The 18,581-nt window shown below is 37.9% G+C and overlaps 2 protein-coding genes across 15 annotated transcripts in view; one reads left to right on the top strand and one right to left on the bottom strand.

The window, feature by feature from the left end:
- Nucleotides 1–12,740, bottom strand: part of PTPN13 (protein tyrosine phosphatase non-receptor type 13) — a 235,554-nt gene extending 222,814 nt beyond the window's left edge. For 8 of the 14 annotated variants that reach the window (XM_049709054.1, XM_033413401.2, XM_033413404.2 and 5 more), the window contains exon 1: nt 12,266–12,739. The gene's annotated coding sequence lies outside the window, so the exon portion shown is untranslated. Of the gene's footprint in view, nt 1–12,265 lie in introns of all 14 variants that reach the window. The other 6 variants (XR_004479207.2, XM_049709057.1, XM_049709056.1 and 3 more) reach the window with 2 other exon arrangements.
- A 183-nt stretch (nt 12,741–12,923) lies between these two features.
- Nucleotides 12,924–18,581, top strand: part of MAPK10 (mitogen-activated protein kinase 10) — a 637,325-nt gene continuing 631,667 nt past the window's right edge. Inside the window, exon 1 of the mRNA XM_049709104.1 lies at nt 12,924–13,344. The gene's annotated coding sequence lies outside the window, so the exon portion shown is untranslated. The remainder of the gene's footprint in view (nt 13,345–18,581) is intronic.

Genomic DNA, 18,581 nt, shown 5'->3' on the forward strand with positions numbered 1-18,581 from the left:
AATAACATCTTCAAGACAGCTCAAGCTCTACCCAAGTGAATCCTGTGACTCAGCCACACTTTCTTCCTCAAAATTTTAGAGCATTTATTCATTGTTTTCTAATATATAATGGCTTCCTATCTTTCCTATCTGTGTTTTTTTTAAACCTAGATTTTAAGTTTTTTGGTAGGAACCTTTTCCTTTTATTTTAAAATATTTCTCAATATACTGAAAACAATTCTGAACACAGAGCAGTCAGTCACATACTTTACAGCTGTATAATTAGTTTATCTAAGAAACAAAAGACATTACAACAAAAATTAATTTATATTATTTGTAAAATATTTATAATTGTTGCTATTTTAACTGTAGTCAAATAATCCTGTGGGTATTTTTTCCTACCAATTTCCATATTTTTCACATATCCACGGGGGCATGGCCGATTTGCCCATTTTATTTCTTTTAAGATGTCAATTTTAGTTTTAAAGTAAATATGTAGCTACTATGTCTAAAAAGATCTTACATGTAAAACATCTGATAACCAAAGCATAGTCAGTGACCTAATCAAAACATACTAGAGAGGCTAAAATCTGGGAGGATGAAGAGATAAGCCAAGCTTTTTTCTCAGTATAATTAATCATATTTCTTAGGTTGCTGTTTTGCCCAGTATATATAGATGAAAAGGGAAGTGAAAGGTAAAGAATTCTTGTAAACTGAATCCGTGGGCTGTGCCCAATCATTTTATATATGTAATGACTCAGGAATAAAGCTCATGCAACTTTCTGAGGTAGACATTATTATTTCCATTTTACAGATTATTAACAGAGAGATTAAATTACTTATCCAAAATGACTCTAATTACTAAAAGAGCTAAAACGCAAACCGAGGACTACCTAAATTCAAAATCTGTGCTCTTTGTACTATACTATACTTCCAAATTTATGTTTGAATGTTAATAAATTATAACACCACCTAGATTTAATTTTCACAAAAGCTAAACATTTAAGAACAGACATAAATATATTAATTTTGTCTTGTTAAAGGTTAATAATAATTTAATATTTCAACGGTAGGTTAAATACTGATCTTTAAAAATTATATGAATGATACGTACTTACTACAGGAATTAACTATGAAACAATGCAAAGTATAAAGTACTAAACAATCTTAATGGCTGTGAACCAGCCTCCACAGAAAGTAAATCTAGTTTCTTAATTATCTTCTAGGCCAAGGCACTTTAATTAGCATAATGTATGTGTTAGCTATCAAGTGATAAGTCAGTAAAACCAAGCCTCCTATCCCCCCAAAAACCTAGCATAGGATCTATAATTTATTCAGAGGTACTACAACCAAATCCCATTAAACTGGAAACAAACAGCGATCAGATGTTAGGCAGTCTGGAGAAAATAATAATTGGATCCCCAATATCTACTCTCTTCAGTTTGTTTTGGGACAGCCAAGTGCCCAGCAAAAAACTACAATTCCCAGCATCCCTTTATGTACAGATGGCCAATATAAACAGCCATTGGGTAAGACTTTCAACAAAATTCTTTAAAAGGATCTGACCCAGCTGGAAGGCATACCCTTTTTTGCCATTTCCCCCATTTCTTCCATATATTCTGACTAGAAGGACATTTTTATAGAATGCTAGCAGCCATTTTGTAACCAAGAGGGCATCTTGAGGATGAAAGCCATGCAGTAAGGAGGTAGAGAAGAAAAAAAAGATGTCTGGGTTCATTGCCATGTCTTAAAACAGCCAGAGCAGCTCTGGAGTCGTATGCCTGGACTTTATATTAGAGAAAAGGAAATCCCTATCTTCTTAGGTCATTGTTATGCCAGGGTCTCTAGTACTAGCAACCCAAAGCAACTTCTCATTGGAAGAAGCAAAACAAATAATTCATTGCAGTCGTCTTGGATAGGGCAAACACAAAGAATATTTCCCAAATCAGTGCTCCTATTAAGAAAGATGCTAAGGGCTTCCCTGGTGGAGCAGTGGTTGAGAGTCCGCCTGCCGATGCAGGGGACACTGGTTCGTGCCCCGGTCTGGGAAGATCCCACATGCCACAGAGTGTCTGGGCCCGTGAGCCATGGCCGCTGAGGCTGTGCGTCTGGAGCCTGTGCTCTGCAACAGGAGAGGCCACAGCAGTGGGAGGCCCGCATACCGCAAAAAAAAAAAAAAAAAAGAAAGAAAGAAAGATGCTAAGAGATGTACTGTGGATTCTGTAGTTAAATTGTCAAATAAATTAAAATGATAAACAGTTGGCCATCTGTAACCACAGGTTCCACAACCACAGATTCAACCAACCTCAGATGGAAATTATTTGGGAAAAAAAAAAATTACAGAAAGTTCCAAAAAGCAAAACTTGAATTTGCTGCATGCTGGCAACTATTTGCATTGTATTTACAATGATTTACACAGTATCTACACTGTATTAGATAGTATAAATAATTTGAAGATGATTTAAAGTATATAGGAGGATTTGTGTAGGTAATATGCAAATACTATGCCATTTTATATAAGGGAATTAAGTATCCACAGCTTTTATATCCATGGGGGTCCTGGAATCAATCCCATGGAGAATATGGAGGGACGACTGTATACATAATCATCTTGGAGATTCATAAGGTATATTAGTATATTAAAGGTTCTAAAAGGGTGCGCAAAATCAGTCAGGATAAATGTCTACAAAAATTTACTAAAGAATTTTAGGTTATAGGCTTCCCTGGTGGCGCAGAGGTTGAGAATCCTCCTGCCAATGCAGGGGACACGGGTTCGAGCCCTGGTCCGGGAAGATCCCACATGCCCCAGAGCAACTAAGCCCGTGCGCCGCAACTACTAAGCCTGCGTTCTAGAGCCCGCGAGCCACAACTACTGAGCCCACGCTCCTAGAGCCTGTGTTCTGCAACAAGAGAAGCCACAGCAATGAGAAGCCTGCGCACCGCAATGAAGAGTAGCCCCTGCTCACTTCAACTAAAAGCCCGCATGCAGCAACAAAGATCCAATGCAGCCAAAAATTAATTAATTAAATTAAAAAACAAAAACACATACCCTTTAAAAGAAAAAGAAAACAATTTTAGGTTATGTTACACAACACTCCTAGGGGCATAGCAACATAAGATTCACAAATATTAAGTAATATATCTGTGTGACTGTGAACAACGTACATTTAAACATACTAGAATTTATGTACCTGATAGTGTTAACTTTCAAAATAGACACTTTGGGAGGATAGATACCTTTGTCCTCAAACACAATATTATCAGAGATATTTCTGGGACTGTCTTTCTAATCATGTTTACAGTCCTATTTTAAAAATCACTCCTTTTACTTTATAATCATTTTTCATTTTAATTGAAATTATTAAATCCTCCTAAATCATTCACCTTTCTAGATCATGAATATATTATTTAATTGAATCAAACCTATTCTCAAAGAAGAGATGTGCCACTACAAAGGATCTTCAAAAACAACATGCCATATGCTCTAAAAAGTAACTCCAAAACAGGAGATGTGTAGGGTTCTAAAAATGAGTAGTTTTGGGAATTCCCCGGGGGTCCAGTGGTTAGGACTTGGCACTTTCACTGCCATGGCCCACATTCAATCCCTGGTCAGGGAACTAAGATACCACAAGCCACGCAGCATGGCCAAAACAAAAAAAAAGGGTAGTCTGAAGAGGATGACATTTATTTTCACAAGTTCCACGAAGTGTGTGAAAATTAGGCACAGGTTACATATATCAACAAGCCCAAGTAATGAGTGGAAGAAACAGAAACATGCAGCCCAAGAAACAAAGTAGGGCCATACACTTTGAAACAAAAAAAATATTTAAGTTCATATATTACCTTTACCCAGGGTATTAAATAAATAAATAAATAAATAAATAAATAAAAACTGTTATAAATAAGAGTATACCAAAAATAATAATAGCTAATATTTATTAAATACTTAGTATGCATTAGGCACTGCTCCAATTGCTTACATGTTTTAATGAATTAATCATTTAGTCCTTACAACAATCCCATAAAAGAGGCCTGGTAATTATCCTTATTTTGTAGATGAAAAATCCACAAGGGTTTTCCACAGGGAAAATTTCCACAAGGTCACAGAGCTTATATATCAGAGTCAGAAATTAAAACTCAGGCAGCCTGGCTCCAAAGTCTAGGGTCTAAATCCCATGCTATACTGTTGTCTCTAAATCAAAGAGGAATGGTCAACACAATGCACAGCTGCATCTAAAAACAATTCATATATATTCAGATCAGTACCCACGTTTGTAAACTTTTACATATGCTTTAATTTTTACCTTTACAGCTGTTCCGTGCCAATATATCCTGTCAATAGATTGGCTTACTTGGCTTGAACTCAGATGATTAAATATATGTGGCCACAGACTAATCCATTTATCTGCTATCTTGGAAATGTGCCCTCTCTGTGTATCACCAGTGCCTAGTACAGCACCCGGCAGAAAACAGGAATTCAGTGTACGTTTACTGAATACAGAACAATTAAAAAGGGGGCTGTCCAGGGCTGCCCTGGTGGCAGCAGTTGTTAAGAATCTGCCTGCCAATGCAGGGGACAAGGGTTCAAGCCCTGGTCCGGGAAGTTCCCACACGCCGCAGAGCAACAAAGCCTGTGCGCCACAACTACTGAGCCTGCACTCTAGAGCCCGCGAGCCACAACTATGGACGCCCGTGTGCCCAGAGCCCATGCTCCGCAACAAGAGAAGCCAATGCAATGAGAAGCCAACGCGATGAGAAGCCCATGCACCGCAACGAAGAGTAGCCTCCCGCTCGCCGCAACTAGAGAAAGCACGCACGCAGCAAGGAAGACCCAATGCAGCCAAAAATAAATAAATAAATAAAATAAAATAAAATAAAAATTTTTTTTAAAAAAGGGGGCTGGCCATCAGAATATGGTTAGATCAGTCCAGATTCATCATTACAGCTACTAGAAAAACACTCAACTGGCTTGGTTTACCAACAGTGATTCTTTAATATCCCTTTAGGTGGAAGAACAATATCATCTATTTTTTAATTAAATCTCAGTATCTCAGTACAATCTTAAAACACCCTTGAAGTTAGATGAAGTCTTGATGTACACACATAAACACTGAGAAAGATTAAGATGAAATCTTATTTTTAAAATGTAGCTCTGGGGCTTCCCTGGTGGCGCAGTGGTTGAGGGCCAGCCTGCCAATGCAGGGGACACAGGTTCATGCCCCGGTCCGGGAAGATCCCACATGCCGCGGAGCGGCTGGGCCAGTGAGCCATGGCCGCTGAGCCTGCACGTCCGGAGCCTGTGCTCCGCAACGGGAGAGGCCACAACAGTGAGAGGCCCACATAACGCAAAAAAAAAAAAAAAATGTAGCTCTGTTTGGTCTTCAGCTATATAATGAGTATGACATATTATGTGATAACATTAAAATAGTTTCTTTTATTTAAAAATTGAAGGAAATTCCCATTAAATTTTAATAATGGAAAATAATATAGTCTAGATTTTTTCTTTGTAAGTGTAAGAATTATATAACTATGACACTGAAGGATATGTTGGCTTGAATTACAAATAAAACAGCAATACTGCCAGGTACTGTGTAATAACACATATACTATCTGTTATTTATTTCTGTATACCTCAAAGCAGTGCCAGAATTTCAAAGTTCTGATTGAATTCAACTGACTGGTACATATCCACAATATAGTTTTAGCTGGTTTCGATCTGATAATTGAATATTCCTAAATTATATTTATTGTATATTTAAAAAAATTATAAGTTATTTTGCTTTTTCTAATCTAAGAGTTGTTTTTTATTTTATTTTATTTTATTTATTTATTTATTTAATTTGGTTGCACCGGGTGTTATTTGTGGCATGCAAACTCTTAGTTGAGGCATGCATGTGGGATCTAGTTTTCTGACCAGGGATCGAACCCAGGGCCCCTGCACTGGGAGCTCGCAGTTTAAACACTGTACCACCAGGGAAGTCCCTAAGAGTTGTTTTTTAATTGAAGTATAGTTGATCATTTTTTTAAAAAAATGAAACACCTATTTCAGCTTTCATGAAGTACAGCCATAAGGATACATTTTAGCTTTTGTAAATTTTCACACAGTACTTAGAAAACTGGTATATGTTGCATCTGAATCATTGTGTGAAGCTCATTCCTTCACTTCTAGAAACCTAGCATCAGAGTCAAATCAAAATAGATGTGTGAAGAATGAATTTAATCAATATTACGTTCAAATAATCCTATGAAATTACATCTCAGCAAAGTCAAGAATATGAAAGACATTGAGAGAATGAATTTGTCATTCAAAACATTACAAATATGGGAAAATCCTGTGTCAAAACACTAATTATTTCTTTTTACTTCAACATTATATTTTCCAGAAGAGATATCTGACTACACTAAGACCTAAAATAAATAATCCCTTAATAGTTTAAATGTTTATTTTAAAAATTACACTTTTCTAGAGAAAGTGCTTAAGTAATACTTAAGCAGTTCTAAGAGTAACTAAGTTTCTTAAAAGGGTTCTCTTCTTTTAAAAAATTCTCAGGCTTTATCTTTCTTCCTAAAAAAAAAAAAATACACCAACTTAGAATATTTTTAACACATTCTCAGATTATATAATCATTCTAACCTTAATTTAAGTTATTCAACAAGAATGTTTCATTTTTGTTCCACAACTACATGAGAAATAAGAGGAAAAGCATTAAAATATGAAAATGATACAGAATACAAAACATTCCATCAGACATCCTTTCAACAAAATAACTCTCAACATCTTGGATGCAAATTTTTCTGAACTGAGTAGTTAAAAAAGCATGTGTTTATGTTAAAAGAAATGAACAATCTACCAATAAGGAAAAAAAGAAGGAACGCTTTTAATTAAAAATAATGTTTCCATTTCTACCCACTTTAGTTTCTACTCACAACACAATAAACCAATAAAGAAAACTTTGATTTTTTTTTTAAGGTGCTAAGGGGGGTGGTGCAGCTGAGATGAACTACATGTACAGTTTCTTCGAAGCTGTGCATCAGTAGTTAACAAGTGACAAACACCATTAAAATTCACGACATAGTGTTAGCTTTCAACCATCTCAAACTGCTTAGGAACCTCATTTTTGTTGAAGGGAATGCTTTCTTGTGGGAAGAAATAGTCTCAGGACTTCCTTGGTAGCGCAGTGGTTAAGAATCTGCCTGCCAACGCAGGGGACACGGGTTGGAGCCCAGGTCCGGGAAGATCCTACATGCCGCGGAGCAACTAAGTCTGTGCACCACAACTACTGAGCCTGCGCTCTAGAGCCCGATAGCCACAACTACTGAGCCTGTGTCCCACAACTACTGAAGCCCGCGCGCCTGGAGCCCATGCTCCGCAACAAGAGAAGCCACCTCAATGAGAAGCCAGTGCACTGCAGCGAAGAGTACCCCCGCTCGCCGCAACTAGAGAAAGCCCACACGCAGCAACAAAGACCCAACGCAGCCAAAAATAAATAAATAAATAAAAATATTTTTTAAAAAAAGAAAAGAAATAAAGTCCCTCATGTAACTCTATGTTCAAGTTAAAACCAGTAAGACGGTTTTCTGTTGGAAAATTCAATTGTACCATATGGTAACTAAGAGTCTCCATTTGTAAAAGAAAAAAAAAAAGCTTCCCCAGATAGAAAAACCTTGAATCAAATTCCAACACTTAAGTTGAAATGATGACTTTCTCTATTTCCTGAAACTGTTGTAGTACACAAGAGCAATTAAGCCGTGGGTTGGATTCAGAGCATACTGATATAAATGATAAACATAAGGACACTCAAGTTCCTCCTCTCAGTTAACTTTGAAAAGGAAAACCTCACAACTGGGTACAAGGAATTGAGGAAAGCGTTAAAAATGTGATATTTCTCCTCACTTAAAAAAAACTATCAAAAATAATATATTTTAAATTATAAATCTAAAGGAAATGACTATATATATCATATTTACCTCATTTCAGATGATGGGAAATTGTAATACAAATTTCCAAACCTTTAGGTAATACAGAAGTTTCTGTGATGATAGAAATATTCCATAACTGAGCTGTTCAAAACAGGGGCTACTAGCCACAAGTGGCTACTGAGCACTTAAAATCTGGCTAGTGGGGCGAGGGAAGGACTGGGAATTTGGGATTAGCAGATGCAAACTATTATATATAGGATGGATAAGCAACAAGGTCATACTGTTTAGCACAGGGAACTATATTCAATATCCTGTGATAAACAATAATGGAAAAGAATATGAAAAAGAATATATGTATAACTGAGTCATTTTGCTATAGAGCAGAAATTAAACACAACATTGTAAATCAACTATACTTCAATAAAAAATTTTTTTTTAATTTGGCTAGTGGGAATAAGGAACTGAATTTTAAGTGATAGCTAATTAAATTAATTTAAATTTAACCACATGTGCAGCTCTAAGGAACTGGAGGGAAATATTTATACCTTAAATTCTGATTCAAATAGTAAAAATCCTGTAGATGGGCATATACATAGTTGCTTCTGAAATATATTTATTTTTTTTTAATTCTTGTGATTTATGTAGAGGAAAATACCAAAACACAACATAAAAATGTTGCTGCATTTGTGGGAATCAAATTTTCTATATTCACCTTCTAGAGAGGACTAGAATACTGGTTTGTAAGTTGGCTCCATGTTGTAATTTCTTAGGGCGCTTCCAAAAATAAGGATGTGTGGGTCTTACTCCCAAAGATTCTGGTTTAATTGGTCTGAATTGAGTCCTGGGCATAAAGATTTTTAAAACCTACCCAGGTGACTCTAACATGCAGCCAGAGTATCACTAAACTAGAAAGAAAATAAGAAACTGTTAAGTATAGATGCAGCGTGCAACCAAAGACATTTCTTTGCTGGTAGGCAAAGAGGGCCTTCCAACAACACAGATTCAAGTCAAAACCCCTGAGGGCTATGGTGTGTTACATGTTCAGGAATGATTTGGGTGTACAATCATAAGTTTTTGCTATTATTGAATGTTATTCAATTATGTAAACGAGATTAGAAAGGAAGGAAATAAACTAAATACTGAGTGTCAATTTGCACTTGCCACTTTTGCATATATTATTTAATTTCATCCCCAACATACCTTGGGAAGTAGATATTATTAAATTATTTAAATATGTGGAAAGTAAATTTAAAGATGTTCTCTAGGATTTGGACACATGTTTCTCTGACAGTAAAGTCCACATTCTATATACTACAGCAGAATTCTCTCTGAGGAAGTTTGTTTCAATAAATTTTCATACTGGAATCAAAGAAAAATAAAGAAAAAGCAGGATTCAGTGGTGGAGCACAGGATAAGGCAAACACACTTAAACAGGTGCTTAAACCAGTTCCTGTATTTCCTAAGCGCCTGATAGCAAACCCGGGGAAAAACATGTTCATCTGTGGTTCAAATCTACAGCAGCCTCAACACTAGACCATTTAGAAGTTGCTGCCTTTCTATCCTAAGAAGTTAAGTAATTGGTATCCTACTGCCTCACAAGCTATTAGCTATAGTCATACATTCTTCATACAGGATAGAACAGGATGCTTATTCACAGTGACTGACACTAAACAAGAATAAGACAGGGGTCTTAAAGATATTTTCATTTTGCCCCCTAGACTCACAGGATTACTGGGATTACTCCTCGTGGAGTAGTTTACAGACCACAGTTTTGATGTGACATGCTTACAGTGACTATGTAACTTTAACTTAGATCATTGATGTTCTATATTAATTACTCATTAAAAGCTTTTTAAATCCAGTTCCTGGGTTGTTCAACCTATCTTAATTTTCAAATTAAGAAAAGTTGTCGGTGGAAAAAATTGGAAATCCAGAGCAACAGACCCTCACCCTTCCCATCAGCACTAATCCTTCTATTCTGAGACCCAATATCCTTTCTCCTTTTTCAGGCTCCAGCAATGTAAAGGGACATTAACTCAAATGAGTCACACTTGGTTACATCAGAGGCCTGAGAGGAGAAAACCTTCAATTCTCTATTCTAATTAATGGCACAGACTTCTCCCAAAGCATATTCCAAAATAAGAAAATGTTGACAGGAGTAACTCCTAAAATGCACAGGCTTGGAGTATGGCAGTGTTTCCTTTCGATTTCAATTGGTATTAATTACAATTTAATTATACCACAAAAAATGTTTTGTAGTTTATTTAATAATGTCAAACTCTTGTCAAAAAAAGAGAGAGACCATTGTAAAGCAATTATACTCCAATAAAGATGTTAAAAAAAAAAGAGGAAGAAGCTGCAGCAGCTTATTCTCAGTAGTCCCTTTCTCTAGCTCATTTGGAATGGGCAATAAGATGAGCTGGAAAAATACATACTCAATTGATATAGGGGAAGTTACCATGCCCCTCATCCAATCCCTGACCTATTAAAAGCAGAATAAAGCAAGGATTTGACCTGTTTTTCTTAATAAAAAAATACATAAATTCCATTCATTTCAAGATTGATACCTATCATCTACCAAAAACAATTAGCCAATTCTCACATTCACTTCCTGCATTTGAGGCATGCCTCCAGAAAAACATAATGTAAGTTTTACAACTTTTGACCCCACCATAGTATCAAAATCCATCTTTGCAACTGACACTGGTTTTAATGGTTTGTGTATGTGTGTTTATTGTGACATGAAAATCTATTTATAAATATTTTCAGATGCTGGTAATCACCCTCCAAAAAACAGCAGGCTTTACATGCAAGTAAAAGTTTTGGTGGGACAAATGTAAATTCAAACCTACATAATAGATTTTTTTAAAAAGTTCTTGTATCAACTATACTCCAATAAAAATTAAATAAATAAAAAAATTTTAAAAGTTCATGTAAAAGTGAAACACACTTCAAATTAGTTCCTTTTCTTAATAACTAACCCTAGATATTTTTTCTATTTTTAATGCCACCTTCCATCCTACTATCTCCCCAACACATACTTCCACAAGGCCTCTAGAACATCAAAGTTAGAATACAAAGTTACTATGAAAAAACTATAATAAACTTAAGATTGGACAATAAAGCAGTCAATTCGCCTCTGTACGAATTTACTGAATCAATACATGCATGAACTTAATAAATAATGCTAATGATATTAACATAAGAAATAATTTGTATCATAGCACCAACACAAACAGCCAATGAACAGGAAGCAAGTTTTCACGTTGACCCTCCCAACCCAGTCAACAAGAATTTGGGAAAATACCAACGCTTGTTTCATAATACAACGACTTCCATTTTTTCCCCATCCTTTAGTAAACTCTGTAGATCTAAATTTTAAAATCCTAATTAGTTACCTGCATTCTTCAACCCACAGATCAGGTGTCCTACATTTCGTTTAGGTCCCCGCCTTGAAAACAAACCCGATTGCCCCATTTTCTGAGAGGTAAACTCAGCTCCAGGCAGCTCCCCATGAAGTCACCGCGTTTGTTATTTCAAAGATGCAATTAAACGAAAATGACACAAGGCTGTCCAAGAGATTAGGTGGAAGTGTATGGAGGTGTCTATCATATATGTGTAAGGCCATTGAAAACTGTATTGCTGTTAACCTATTTTAGTGGTAATATTTCTCCCCATTCCCCCTTCTCCAGTGTATTCATAACAGAGGAAAATTAAACTTTGTAAAAACTTTCTTGCTTCTACCAAACTTTAGCTTTCCAGCTTTCGGTACTACAGTATCTTGTAATGAGTAAAGGAGAGAGGGAGAGGGGTGGTTAGCTCCACTCAGAGAAAAGCAATAAAAGAGCTTGCATCAGGCAGTGTTTCTCTCTCTGCCCCCTCTTCCCTACCACCCAACCCCCTCTTCTCCGAGCCCTTACATATACACATTCTTCTCGGCGGCCTCTAACCACACCATGTCCACAATCATTTACAGAAATTAGAAACAGACTCTGGGAGCCCTTCCCTTAGCACGCACAGAGCAGAGATGTAGTAGCAAGATGGGGCAATGTCACTCTCTATTACCCCACAATCTCTTACCCCTCTGGGGTTTAATTCCCGATAATCCGACTTTCCCCCGCGGAGAAGGTGAATCTACCTAATTCACAATAAAACATCATCTCATCCCTCCCCACCCCAGTAACCCCACCCCCACCTAACACACCAAAACACTCCAACCAAAAAAAGTTCCTTCCACCAGGGCAACAGGGTTGATTTTAGGGGTTCGGGCAAAAGCAGAGAGAGGAGGAAGAGAGCGAGCGCGGTGCACTTTGTTGGGCACTTTCCGCACACGCAGTCCAGAGCCCAAGGCAGCTCTCGTCCTTACCCGCTCTTCCGGAGACCCGGTCCTACTACTGGAGCGCGGGACGAGGGCTGCGGGGACGCGGCGTCGGGGTGGGCAGCCGGCAGCCCCCGCGGGCGCCCAGAGCCTCCACCTCTTCTTCCCCAAGCGGCTGCGAGCGTGGGCCGAAGGAGCTGGAGAAGGAGCCTGGGGAGGGGGAAAAGAGGAGCAGCATCTCCTCCTCCTCCACGCCTCCGAAACGCCCCTCCAGCCTCGACCCCGGCCGACCGCCTGACCTTCGAGCGCTCGCGCACCCTTCCCGGCCCTCTGCTGCCCCGTACGCCTCCAAGGGCTTCGCCAAACCCTCTGGTGCGGAACGGCTCAATTCCTGCAGCCGGCTCCGAGCGCTGCCGAGGCGGCAGAGGCGGACCGGGAAGCCAGGGAGTGCTGCTCGCCAGCAAGACGGTCTCTAGGGGATGTAATCATGGTGTGTCACCCTCGCCGCGCCGCGGCTGCCGGAGCTACTCGCTCCACTCGGGCTACACCTCACGCGCCCGCACCGGCTCCGCCCAGTTCATGTCAATCAACCCTCCCCGGATTCCCGGAGCACAGCGGATCTCCGACCCCGCCGTCCCCTCGGCCTCATTGGCCCGACGGCCCTCCAGCCCCGCCCCCTCCCTAGGGACAAGGTCGCCGGAGAGACAGGCGCCCAGGTTCCCATGACAACCGGAGCCTTGGGCCTGGCTTTTCGCGTTCTTCTGGCTTGCCAGACGCTCAGGTTGATGGCCTGGCAGCGAAGTTCTTAGCCCCTGCGGGGTGGGCTCCTAATTTCTGGCCAAGTTGAAAATGCAGCCGACCGCCCCCACACTTCCAACTTCAGAAACAGAACTTTGTGGCCCAGCAGAGTGCGAGGGAGAGTGAAAAATGCCCTGCTCTTCCCCTGTCAATCGAAATAACCCCTCCCCCCTTGCCCTCCCTTGCCTCCAGCCTTGTTTCCATATTCCCACCGGGCGGATTTGGGCTTTGAAAGGGTGAGGAGAAGAATGAGAGAAAGAGCAGGGCTGTGCCAGCTCCTTGCAGCAATATAGCGACTTGGAAATGGCGGGGTCAATGAAAACATCTCGGTGAGTATTCCCACAGTTGTAAAATGATCTTCAAAGGTATGGTGGCAACACTTGGTAAACCCCAAATGCCCTCAGGAAAACTCACATTCTCATATTTGTAAAAAAAAAAAAAAAAAAGTGTATAAATTCTTGTAATTTTCCTTCTGAAGCTCAGATAATCCTAAATTAAAAAAAAATAAGTAAAATGTTTGACAAAATGTAATAAAATAAGGGCATCCATTTTTCTATAGGACTACACATTACAACTTGGCAGAAGTATGTCCTAGCAGCTATGACCCTCCTGCAAGCTAAAAGATTTGGGTTACAACAATTTACAAGGAAGTCTTACTGAGTTAATTTAGTCTTGGACCCCTAATGTTGAGCCCTAGGTGAAACTTAACTTCATGGCTGGTTCCAAAATGGAGAGATCTGAAGCAAAGTTAGAGCTGCAACCCTAGCCCCTGAGGCTGCTGTACACGTATGATGAATGAGGGGATTAATAGTAATGGTTTACCTTTGGCGAGCCTTGAGTTTTCATTATCTCATTTACTAAATGAATATCTGTGATGGATGTGTTCAGTCAAATATGCCTTGCAAATGTGCACTGAATGTGATTACTCACAGTGCTAAACAATAGAAAATGCACAGCAGAATTTTAAGATAAGGGTCCTGCCCTCAAGGAGATAACCACAGAGCCTAAGAAAGAAAACTAGCATTCTTGAAACAATTTGAGATTATAGTTAGAATGTGCAGCCAAACACTGAGTGCTGTAGTCAATGAGAGAAAGTCTGTGTTATGTAGAAAGGGCTGGATTAGTCAGATTAAGAAGGAAAGGAATTTAAACTGGGCTTTGAAGGGTAGGGAGTGGGATGAAAGAAGCAAAGATGAAGAAAGACATTTGAAGGAAACAAAGTAAAACCAAAGTGCAACAGCAGGAATAGAGTGGTGAAAGTAAATAACAGTGAGAAGATCAGCCAAGTTGAACTAGAGACAGAAATGAAGGATTGGAGCCCTTTTCCCAGGCTTTCCCCCATTTTCTGAAGTAGTTTTTAAATGTTCTGGTTGAAGTATCAGGGTGGTAAGGTAGAGAGGGAGAGGTAGTTTCGTGAGAATAAAAACCTTCATGGAACATCAGCCGCTGTTTGCCACTGAGAGAAAGTTCATATATTTATTAGAAAGAAAAGCAACATCCATAATACTTGGAATAACTTGTGAATTCATGTCAGAAAGAAAGTATAAAGAGTATAGTGTTGGAAATTTTCACATAAGTAGACAAACCACAGTGTTATGAGCAGTTTTCCTTTTTTTTTTTTTTTTTTTGCATTAAGACCATTTCAGGTGATTGCCCTCAAGGCTCTTTCACCAGTAATCCTTCTGTTTTGTATGAGCTGAAAGGCTGGTTTTAAAATAAATGGCTGTGATACCAAAATCTGATAAAGTGTACACAAAAGAGAAATCTATAGGTTAATCTCCTTTTGGATATAATATAAAATTAAAATACAATATTAACAATAGAACTAGAACTACATTACAAATGGCATGCCAAAGTTAAGAGGAATTATGCCAGGTATATAAGAATAATTCAATAATAGAAAACTTATTAATATAGTTGACTATATTAATAAGTCAAAGGAGAAAAGCTATATGTGTCTTAATTGATATTGAAAAGGATTTTGTAAAATCCAGCATCATTCCTTAATAAAAATTTTTAAAGAATATATTTTTATATCAAAGCCATTATTCAGCAAGTTTAAGTGCTGAATAATGAAACACTGTACTTATTCCTGCTGAAGTCAGGAACAAGGCCAAGAATGCCCACCATCACACCATGTAAGGCAATGACAGCCCATGAAATTAGATATGGAATAGAAACAAGAAATTAAATACTGAAAATGTTAGGATTGTCATCTGTTTGCAAATTATATGAAAACTCCAGGGATCAATAGAAAACCTTTTAGAAGCAATAAAAGATGAGTTAGAGTAACATTTTACATTTTGGTAGACAAAACCAAGAAGTGGTACAAGTTACAGTCATCCTAATACAGATGGAAAGTTTGATAGTGTGCTCTGTTTCTTCACACCCTCACCAACACAGTATCATCAAACTTTTTGATCTTTGCCAGTCTAATAGATACAAAATGCTACCACATTACAGCTATAATTTCCGTTCTCTTATGAGCATCTTTTTATATGCTTACAAGCCATTCTATTTTCTGTTATCAAAAATATTATCCCATGTTTTCTCCTAGAACTTTTATAGCCTTCACAGTTTATTCTTTGATCCATATGGAATTTATTTTGGTGGCAGCAGCAGCTATCCATTTGTCCCCCAAAACCTTAAAAGAATTTGTAAATTTTACTACATAACATGTAAAGCTTCTATAGAGTAATAAAATGACAATGAATAAGAAATTTACAAAAGAAGAAATTCAGAAAAGCAATGAATATTTAAAAATAAAACAACTGTATAAATAAAAATTAAAACAAAATGAGATATTTATAACTATCAAATTAGAAAAATACTATCAAATTAGAAAAATACTTTTAAAGACATATCTGATATTGGTGAAAATATGTGAAATAGATATTGTCTCATCATTGTTGGTAGGATTATAAGTTGGCTTATTCCATTTGGGAGTGCAACTGCAGTGTCTTTCATAATTTATAATGTTTATATCCTTTAGCTTACTCTATTTTGGAAATTTATCCTATAGAAATATTTATACACATGACCAGAGATATAATCAAGAATATTCTTTGCAGTATTGTTGATAGTCATAAAATTAAAAACAGCTGGAGAGGGTGTGGAGCAAAGGGAACCCTCTTGCACTGTTGGTGAGAATGTAAATTGATACAACCACTATGGAGAACAGTATGGAGGTTTCTTAAAAAACTAAAAATAGAACTACCATATGACCCAGTAATCCCACTACTGGGCATATACCCTGAGAAAACCATAATTCAAAAAGACACATGCACCCCAATGTTCATTGCAGCACTATTTACAATAGCCAGGACATGGAAGCAACCTAAATGCCTATCAACAGAAGAATGGGTAAAGAAGATGTGGTACATATATATAATGGAATATTACTCAGCCATAAAAAGGAGTGAAATTGGGTCATTTGTAGAGACGTGGATGGACCTAGAGACTATCATACAGAGTGAAGTAAGTCCGAAAGAGTAAAACAAATATTGTATATTAACACATATATGTGGAATCTAGAAAAATGGTACAGATGAACCAGTTGGCAAGGCAGAAATATAGACACAGATGTAAAGAACAAACGTATGGACACTAAGTGGAGAGAGTGGGGGGTGGTGGTGGTGGGATGAATTGGGAGATTGGGATTGACGTGTATGCACTAATATGTATAAAATAGATTAATAAGAACCTGCTGTATAAAAAATAAATAAAACTAAAAACAAAGTAAATGTCCATAATGGTGGATTGCTTAAATTAACTATGGTCACCCACATACACTACCTATTGACAAAATCAAGTGGCCGTACAGAATGATCTGATTTCTGTTCAAAAGTATTTATATCTATGTATATGGCAATATTTATACTGTTAACAGTGGTTTCTATGAGGATTTTTATTTAAAATCTTCACAAAAAGCATGTTTACTTTTGTTTTTGTTTTTTTTAAATTCACACTCCATTACTTTTATTTATTTATTTGTTTCTTTGTTTATTTATTTATGGCTGTGTTGGGTCTTCGTTGCTGCACACGGGCTTTCTCTAGTTGTGGCGAGCGGGAGCTACTCTTCATTGTGGTGGGCAGCCTTCTCACTGCGGTGGCTTCTCTTGTTGTGGAGCACGGGCTCTAGTTGTGTGGGCTTCAGTAGTTGTGGCACGTGGGCTCAGTAGTTGTGGCTTGCAGGCTCTAGACCGCAGGCTCAGTAGTTGTGGTGCATGGGCTTAGTTGCTCCACAGCATTTGGGATCTTCCCAGACCAGGGCTCGAACCCGTATTCACTGCATTGGCAGGTGGATTCTTAACCACTGTGCTACCAGGGAAGTCCCATGTTTACTTTTCTATAAAAAGCCAAGGGGGTTAAAAGGCAAACTGCCAGCTGGAAAATAAATTAGTCATGGGGATGTAGCGTACAGCAAAGGGACTATAGTTAGTAATACTCTATTGTACATTTGAAAGTTGCTAAGAGAGTAGATCTTAAAAGTTTTCATCATGAGAAAAAAATTTTTGTAAATTAATTAAATTTAAATTAAATTAAAAATTCAGGGACTTCCCTGGGGGCGCCTCAAAGGTTGAAATGAATTCTAGGCTAATCTAAATCTGTAAATAGCAGTCTTTTTCCAGCTGGCTTCTTATGTTCATCTCAATATAAAATATTTGTATTCTGGCTTGTACTAACTATGCTAGTGTTTTTTTCCACCTTTAAGCCCAGAAACATATTATCCTTTCTTGCTTACAGAGTAAGGACTGTGATGGGAACTTTGCCCAGGTGAGAATCAGAAGCAAGATAAGTAATCCACCAAAACATGAGCAGGTAATTGGAGCACAAACTCTGACAGTGCTTAAGGAAGACTTTGTGAGGCAGTACTAACACTTCCAAGTGAACCAAGAATTAGCTAGGGAAAAAATGCAGCAATGGAAACCAGATAGGACTACAGTTACCCTCAGGTCCATTGAATAGGCAGGTTATTTTCTTTTGGTGGTAGCTGAACTCTCTTTAAAATGTGAGAATTCCCCTAGGATGTAGAGTTACATGACAGCAATGGCAAAGATAACTCTAAACATTGTGAGGCAGCCTTGTAGCTCAGTACACTGAAAGAGCACAGCATTTGCACTCAGAAGACCTAAGTACAAATCTTGGCAAGTCACCTAACTTCTTTGAGCATCATTTTCCTCTTTTATAAAGTGAAGGAAATAAGAATAGCTGATATGTTCCACATATAATAGCCTGTAATGTTCTTTCAGTATTCAATAGGATTATATGAAATACACGTATGAAAACGATTTGTGAACTTTAAAGCACTGTTTTAAAAAATCAAATAACAGTAATAACCAAAGCTGTACAGATTTTTGGAATTAGTGTTTTAGTGTAAATGAGAAAGAAATTTTACATAATCTCTTTCATTCTGAAGACGAACTTTAGAAAATATTTACTAGGTGCCAGGGCTAGCCAATCCTATGAAAGGTTAAGTCAGAAAAATTTAATTGTGATGCTTCTGTATCTTCTGCTTTTCTTTGCCAGCCAGATTCTTGGCTCTTTTCCAATTTCCCCCTACTGG

Source organism: Orcinus orca, chromosome 4 (assembly GCF_937001465.1).
Source record: "Orcinus orca chromosome 4, mOrcOrc1.1, whole genome shotgun sequence".
Classification (NCBI taxonomy): Eukaryota; Metazoa; Chordata; class Mammalia; order Artiodactyla; family Delphinidae; genus Orcinus; species Orcinus orca.